This window comes from Mesocricetus auratus, unplaced genomic scaffold (assembly GCF_017639785.1).
Source record: "Mesocricetus auratus isolate SY011 unplaced genomic scaffold, BCM_Maur_2.0 Super-Scaffold_100010, whole genome shotgun sequence".
NCBI classification, from domain to species: domain Eukaryota; kingdom Metazoa; phylum Chordata; class Mammalia; order Rodentia; family Cricetidae; genus Mesocricetus; species Mesocricetus auratus.
Window position 1 is genome coordinate 80,964,553 of NW_024429194.1, and position 8,577 is coordinate 80,973,129.

Genomic DNA, 8,577 nt, shown 5'->3' on the forward strand with positions numbered 1-8,577 from the left:
GATTGGCTTACATGGGTCAGGCTGGGTAGCTCTGGTGATTGTCTCACACTGGCAGGCCGAGAACCCCAGAGCTGCTCAGTTCACAAGGCTGGTTGCCTCAGCTGTCCCAGTCTGTTGCCAAAGGCTTGGGGGCAGGGGACAGCAGGGCAGAGCTAAAACTGTGATGGTTCACCCAGCCCCCATGCTCAGTGAATGTCTGGTAAGATGTAGATGTGATTCTACCAGTGACTAAATCCACAAGACCTGCTGTGAGGGAGCTGCACCAGCACTCAGGGGCAGGAGACTCACCGAAAACTCCAAGCCAGCTAGGGCTACAGAATGGGGAGGGAGGGAGGGAGGGAGGGAGGGAGGGAGGGAGGGAGGGAGGGAGGGAGGGAGGGAGGGAGGGCAAGTGCTGTGATGATCACTGCACAGCAAGGAAAGTAAGTTTCAACTCAAGAACCTATATACCTATGTGTTCATCTGCATAAACCTTACACCTGTGTGTGTCCAAACACATTTGGTGTGTGTGTGTAGATAGATAGATAGATAGATAGATAGATAGATAGATAGATAGATAATAGATAGATAGATAGACAGATAGATAGACAGATAGATGGCTCAGCAGGTAAAGCTGGACCCCTAGTGCTCCAGTTACCCTATTGTTAAGGTGGAAGCTTCACCCCAGCCCCTGGCACCCATATATCCAAAGAGTCTGGGGTGTTATGGTGGAGTTTCCACCCAAGCCTCCATCCTTCATCTCCCTCCAAACCCTGCTGCATCTCAGAAAGCCTGCCAAATGATGGCCCCTCCCCCAGAGATACTTAAGACCACTCCCACAGGGTATTTAAACTATCCCCCAGAGGACAGTTTTTCTGGCTTCCCTTTCCCATCTCCTCTATGGGGGACTGGAAGGCCATCCAGGAGCATACATAGGCTTTTTCTAATTTGATTTGATTTGGTCTGATTTGGATTGTTGCATCGGTGTAGAGGCTTATTGGGGTGTAGAAACTTTTCACCTATTACCTCTGCAGGCTGGCTGTGGCACATGTGTACACCTATTAACAACTTTTAAAAAGACACATATGTGTAAGGGTGTCTTGTCTGCACCTATGTCTGTGTACCACATGTGTGCCCGATGTCCTCGGAGCCTGGGAGACAACGTTCAGTCCTTGGAAGATTGTGAGCCACCATACAGGTGCTGGAGATCAAACCCAGGTCCTGTGACAGAGCCAGTGCTCTTAACCATGGTGCCACGTGTCCAACCTGTAACAATGAGTTTTAAGAATACGTATGTGTATCTTGATGGAAGCCTGGATCTTCTGGAGGGGCTGCTAGGGGTGTAGTTCAGTGGGCCTGCATGCTGAGCTCCCCCTGGGTCTGAAAGCTCTGCCATTAACCTTGAAACAGTTTGTCACTGTGACACAGCTGGTTTGATCCCCTTTCATCTGCTGATGCGGAGGGGGGGGGAGAAATACCAACCCACATTTATGAAGAGTAAACAGGCCTGATTTCAAAACCAATTAGAATTTGTCTTGATTGAAAAAATGAATCTCAGACAAGCACAACACGACCATAGCTAAAAGGGCAGCCCAACACAAATCGATGAGACTTCATCTTGGGTGTCAGCTTCTCTTCCACAGTCACACACACACACACACACACACACACACACACACACACACACACCCCGCAGTGGACCGGAGTGCCAAGCAGCTGCGAGCGGGTGACACTCTTGAATCAGAAGTGTGTGACACAGCTAGACTCGGTGCCAGGAATTCTCCCAGTACTGTTAGCATTTCAGATTCTCAAGGCAATCAGTAAAATGTAAGGTTTGGAAAGACTATTCAAACACGAGTGATTCTTGAATATTTATTATCTAGACGTTAACATACGGGTTCAGTATTTTCTTCAAGGAATGCTGGCAGAGCGGCTTTAGGGAAACAGACCATGCAAACCTAGCAGCATCGTGCCCAACTGTGTGGCTGAGGATGACCAAACTGTGCCACAACCCAAACCACTTGGTGACAGAAGGTTCTAGTTCTGTGTGGAAGGATGCACATGAGTCTTCTGCCTCAGTCGCTGTAAGGATGCAGGCCACGAGACAGATCGTAAAAGCCTGTCTTTGAGGTACAGCCAAGCCAAACATCCCGACACATGGAGAGACAAACCAGATGTGACACCCGCATCTTTTTTTTTTTCAAGACAGAATTTCTCTGTGTAACATTGTAGACCAGGCTGGCCTCTGAACTCACAGAGATCTGCCTGCCTCTCTGCCTCCCAAGTCCTGGGACTAAAGGTATGTGCCACCACCACCCGGCTGACACCCGCATCTTATACACAAGAGATTCTGACCCATGCTGTATGGCTTGGGCTCTAAGCTTTTGTTTTGGAGGTTTTATTGGTTTTTTTTTTTTTTTGAGTTAAAAAAAAGTATGTGTATGAGTGTTAGCCAAATGTGTCTACCGGCCAGGCATTGGTGGCGCACGCCTTTAATCCCAGCACTTGGGAGGCAGAGCCAGGCGGATCTCTGTGAGTTCGAGGCCAGCCTGGTCTACAGATCGAGTTCTAGGACAGCCTCCAAAACAATACAGAGAAACCCTGTCTTGAAAAACAAACAAACAAACAAAAAAAAAACAAACAAACAAATGTGTCTACCATGTGCCTGCAGTTCCCACTGAAGCCAGAAGAGGTCATTAGATCCCTGGGGACTGATAGTTGTACACTGTCATGTTGCTGGTAAGCAAACTGAGGTCCTCTGGTGTTCTTTTTTTGGGGGGGCAGGTTTAAGACAGGGTTTCTCTGTGTAGCTCTAGCTGTCCTGGAACTTGCTCTGTAGACCAGGCTGGCCTCAAACTCAGAGATCCACCTGCCTCTGCCTCCCGAGTGCTGGGATTAAGGGAATGCACCACCACTGCCCAGTTTAGCCAGTGCTCTTAACCAGTGAGCTGGGCTCAGTTTTTAGAAACAAGGACAGCTCTCTTTTACCGCACCAAGACTGTGAAGAAGGTGGTCCGGGTCATCATCAAGAGTACTGCACACACCTGGGTAATGACTTCTACACCAACAAGCACGTGTGCCAGGAGATCACCATCATCCCCAGCAAGAATATCCTCAACAAGATAGCCGGCAGTGTCTCACATCCGACGAGGAGGATTTAGAGAGGTTGTGAGAGGCATCTCTATCAAGTTGCAGGGGGAAGAGAGAGAGGGGAGAGATAATTATGTTCCTGAGGTCTAGGCCCTAGACCAGGAGATCACTGAGGTAGATCCTGATACCAAGGGAATGCTGAAGCTTCTGGACTTTGGCAGTCTCTCCAACCTGCAGGTCATGAGCCTACAGTTGGGATGAATTTCAAAACACCGCGTGGAGCTGTTTGAATCTGTTCAATATACCTGAAAATAACTTAAAAAAAAAAAGCCAAGGACAAAGAGTTTGTCACAGAAGGACAAACTGCTACTATAACATGACAAGAAAGAGAGTAGGAAGTGGGGGTGGCCTGGGGCTGTTGTCCAGTGAGTGTAGACTATGTTCTAGAGATGAGGGCGAGAGAGACAGATGGCTCAGGTTAATAGCACTTGCTGTTCTTCTGAAGGACCCAAGCTCAGCACCTAGCCCTTGTCAGGGGGTTCAGAACTACCTGTAAATGCAGCTCCAGGGAACAGAATTCTCATTTCTGGCCTCCTCAAGGCACATGCACACACATACAGACACATAAAAAATAGAATAAAATATTCTAAAAAGGAAAAAACAATTAGTTAAAAAAACCGGACCAGTTTTTAAGATCTCAAAATAGAAGGCTATTGAGTGAACTCTGAGAAGTACTCACTAGTCAGTCAAGAGAGCTAGGAAGGGAGGGAGGGACGGAGGGAGGGAGGAAGGAAGGACAGCCATCATTCACTGTCCACATCCTCAAGACTAAACATATATCTTTTTAAGCCAGTCTTGGTGGTACAACTTATAAGTTCTACATGTCAGAAATAGCTAAGTATCTTTCTACACCTCAGATTTTATTCAATAACAATGAATTCCACAGCTACACCAGTAGCAATTTTCCAACTAGTCCCAATTTCCCTCGACAGCTGGCCATTGGGCAACAGATTCTTAGCTAGCAATGCTGGTGGAGCACACTTACTGCATTCCACAGTAATGTGTGTGACAGAATGACAAGGGTTAAAGAGGCCCTCCTGGAGGAAGGGCTGCTACTGGAGGAGAGAGCCTCTGAAGTGGGCAGGTAAGATACCAACAATCTAGATGGAGAACTTCTGGCTGTGCTGAGTTGATGTGGGGGTCACAGGGTCAAGCTAGGCTGCAGAATTTAAGAATCATTGAGATGAGGTGAAGGACTGGGTCCAGACAAATGTTGGATAGGTGGATGGATGGATGGATAAATGGGTGGATAGATGGATGGATAAATGGGTGGATGATGAATGATGATGGGTAAATGGATGGATGAATGGGTTGATGGAAGGATGGATGGATGGATGGCAACTGGAGTTAATAGTATCGGATCTTAACTGCAGTCCTTAAGACAGTTGGGAGTTCTCTGCCTATCAGTCCCTTAACACATACCAGATGGTGAGATGGCCGGTTGATGGGGAAATTGCAAGTGCAGTGTTCAGTGTCTTCATTAAGGAAGGCTGGGGTATATGTAGCTCAGGTGATAGTGTTTGTCTACCACGCATAAAGCCCTGGGTTTGATCGCAGAACTACATATGCTTGTAATCTCGCACTCTGGAGGTGAGGACTTAAGGGTTAGAACTTCAAGGCCATCCTCAGTAAGTCGGAGACCAGCCTGAGTTACATAAGACCTTGGCTTACACACACACACACACACACACACACACACACACCTACACAACCCATAAAATAACCAAAAAAACTAAGGAAATTGGAATAAATCATATCTTCTGATAAAACCAATGTCTTCAAGTTATAAATGTACACTAATCTTTTTCAGTGCTGGGCTTTGGATACAGGGCTTGTTTGTGCCATGAAAATACTGTGTGTCCCTAGGCTGCACCCCAACTGCCTCACTCAGGGTGACTAGAGAGAGGAGGTATTCAAAGATGTGCCCAAGGGCCTTGGGCCACAGGAGGCCCCTCTGCTCTGGAATTAGGGTGGAAGCCACGTGCACATCCTCCACGCGGCCCGTGACTGGCCTGTATGGAAGGACCTGCTAACAACCAAAGGAAGCCCAGACTCAGCAGTGCTAGTGCCCAAGCACCTGACCGTCCTCTTCCACATGGTTTCCATTTCCTGCCCTGGGAGAGCTGTAAGGGATCTTTTGCAGACAGACAGGAAACACTAAGGACCCTGGCTGGGACTGTGGAAACGGGCAGGAAGGGTCAAATTCAAGGTGGCACAGCTCTTATGTGGCTGCAAAAACCGGTTGCTAAAAGCAGTGGGTTAATATCTCAGCTTTACCATCAGGTGGCAATCAGACAGCCAGGAGTCCTGTCCCATCTAGCTCCACTTCTTCCCTGTTAGGTGACAACACATCTATTTCCACTTCCAGGTCCAATATTAAGGCCACGGTGTCATTTCACTGTGTTCTAATATGTCCAGCAGTCGCTCTGCTGGCTTGGTATTTCAGGGAAATCAGGTTCAGAGCAGTAATTTCTGGGTATGATAATGAGCAGGAGAGATTGCTTTCAGGGCTCTGACTCAATATAGGGAGGTCACTTTCCAGTCCCTGGTGATGGATGGGTCCAGGCCTGCTATTATCTCCACTAGACAAGGCAGACTCCTTTAATTGACCAGCCCATCTCCACCGTGACAAACACAGGAAGGCTTCCTCCATTAGGGGCTGACGGATCGAAGCAGGGCGGGGAAGAGAGGCTGTAATTTTCTCAGTGGGTCAAATTCATCGAATGTACTTTCTTTTCAGAAATGATTGCTATTTATTTTTCCAGCAAGATCACGCTGCATCTCCTTTTGCCCGCTCGTTCTTTGTTCTTAAAAGTTATCTAATGATTTGGCGAGGAATCCTGCAATTTACTTGTCAGGGAAGTGCCACGTTTGAAGCCACACTCTGGCTCTGAGACAAGTTGCCCATTATTACCATTAGCCCCGCTCCTCAGGGCAGAGCATTGCTTCTTGGACCACTGCTTCCACCCAGGGAAGGCGGTGTTGAGACAGCCTCCCACGGCTCCTTCTCACTGCACCGGAGTGTAAAAACATGCCAGGGTTTAACTCAAAATTGAGTAGCAATTTTCAGTCTTTGGGTCCATCAGAGCAGGAGAGGCTTATCCCTCCCTCTGTCTTTTACCCTCACCAGGGTCCCACCCAGACCCCTGGTTCTGCCTCCTGCCAATGTCCTGAACCTCTCCAACTGGCTGCTGTGGCTTCTGGGCTCCCACAGGGTGCAATGCCCCTCACCTCTGTTTCTTGTTATAAACTTGGGCACCCATCCCTATTTCACAGGACTAAGAGATAGAGAATTTATACCTGATAAAGGGTTTCTGCTTTGCTATAGTGCTAGGAATCAAACTCAGGGCCTCCTACAAGCTAGAAAAGGAAGGTTTTTTGTTTGTTTGGTTTTGTTTTTTATCTGCCACACAGAGATTGGCAGTCTCCCAGTCCCCAAAAAGCTTCACGACACAATCAGCAATGGTACTAATGGCACCTTTTTATTTTGGGCAATTGTGACATGTGGGCATTGTAAGAAAGATTGGGAACTTAGGAACCCCTGTTCCCCCAGCACAGAATCATGCTTGGGAGACTAGGGCCTCAAGAAAGGGCTGCTGGTGAAGATCAGAAATGAGGCAAGCTCAGGACAGAAAGCCAAGAGGAAAGGCCCAGCAGCTCGGGAGTAGCCGTGGCCCAGGCACTGGGGGATGGGCACCATCACCACAGGCTCTTCCCGAAGTATCAAGATAAGGTTCAGGACAATCAGCCTAAGAATGCACACATGACTGAGCCAGCACACTCCAAGCAAGGAATCCGGTGTCCTTGTACAACAGGCAAGTTGGCTACAAGCCTGGTCCCTTACAGAGTGGAGCAAAGGTTAATTAAACACATCTCAAACTCTGTCCCCACCTAGATCCTTCCGCATGCTGAGGAGAAATGAAGTATCAGCTGCAAAGAATCTGGGCCAAGGCGACAAAGGAGCTGCCGGCCGCAACCCTTAGCTTTCTAGCCAGCCCTTTTGAGACACTGGCTGCTGACTCTGGTCAGCCCACCACAGCCCTCTGAGGAAGGGAGGAACTCACCTTCCTCCCCTCGGCCTCTGGCTTCCATCTTGGCCTACCTCCCCTCACCCAAGAGCAGCCTGCCAGACAGCCTGCAAATCAAACATATCGGGCCAGCAGGAGACAGCCAAGCTGCTTTCATTATGGAGCCAGAGGCACCTCCTAGGGCAGCAGAGCCTTGATTAAAACCAGACTCTCACAAGTGCCTTCTCTGGGTTCTCAGAGGTCACAGGGTCTGCAAATCTGTGTCACAGTTTCCGCAGCTCCCAACATCAGGGCCCTAAATGGGTTCCTTCTTCCGTTAAAAGCATCAGTGAGAAAGTGCGAACAACTGACAACTTTCCCAACCATTGAAAGAACAAGTTTATTCTCAGCAAACACCAGCTCCCACCGCAGGTGGGAGGAGGGGGAAGTGTTCAGAGGCCTGGGAGCCTGGGGAGGGGGGGTGGGAGTGGTATCTGGGTGCAGGGAGACTCCCAAGCCCCAAAGTCATTTAGCAAAGACAAAGAAAAGGTCACAGGGAGGACAGGACCTGATAGAGAATGAAAACATGGCGGGTGGGGGTGACAGCACAAAGCTGAGATCCCAGACACATCCCGTGTTTTCAAAAACGTCAGAGGAGGGTTAACTCCATGTATGTATGTATGTATGTATGTATGTATGTATGTATGTATCTTTTTTGCTTTCTTTCTTCGGTTTGTTTTGTTTTTGTAGACAGGGCTTCTCTGTGTAACTCTCTGGCCATCCTGGAACTAGCTCTGTAGACCAGGCAGGCCTTAAACTCAGAGACTCACCTGCCTCTGCCCCTCGAGCACTGGAATTAAAGGTGTGTGTCACTACCGCCTGGTTTATATTACCTTTTTAAAGCTAAGAATATCCTCCAGGAGCAGGAGTGATTAAGAGCACTGGCTGCTCTTGCAGAGGTCCTGGGTTCACTTCTCAGCATTCACAGGAAGACCTACAACCATTTGTAACTGTAATTCTCACCCTCTTTCTAATCTCTATAGACACAAGGCATCGTGTGGTGCACACACATACATGAAGGCAAAATGCCCATACACATAAAATAAAGCTTGTAAGTAAACAGAACCCCCCCCCAAACACCACTAACAGAGACCTGAGTCAGAGTAGACAGACGCCCATGTCCCAACCCTGGGGCTCAGGACACAGCGGGCCAGCATACACCCTATGCCAGCTTCCAGCCAATGGCAGAGCAACAACACTCCGGCGCAGCTGGGGATGTGCCTCAGTCGGTAGAGTGCTTGCCCAGCAAGCACAAAACTCTGGGTTTGACCACACGACTCCAAAGTGGTGGTGCATGCGTGTAACATTTTATGACAGCCCTGAGCATCGGCGGGTACTGGGAGATACCAGTATATGAAGCCAGAGAGAGAGAGGAGCAGGT

General features: G+C 48.6%; 1 pseudogene; it reads left to right on the forward strand.

Annotated features, from left to right (window-relative positions):
* Window positions 1-1,091: 1,091 nt before the first annotated feature.
* Window positions 1,092-3,359, forward strand: LOC121142975 (annotated as a pseudogene).
* Window positions 3,360-8,577: the final 5,218 nt, after the last annotated feature.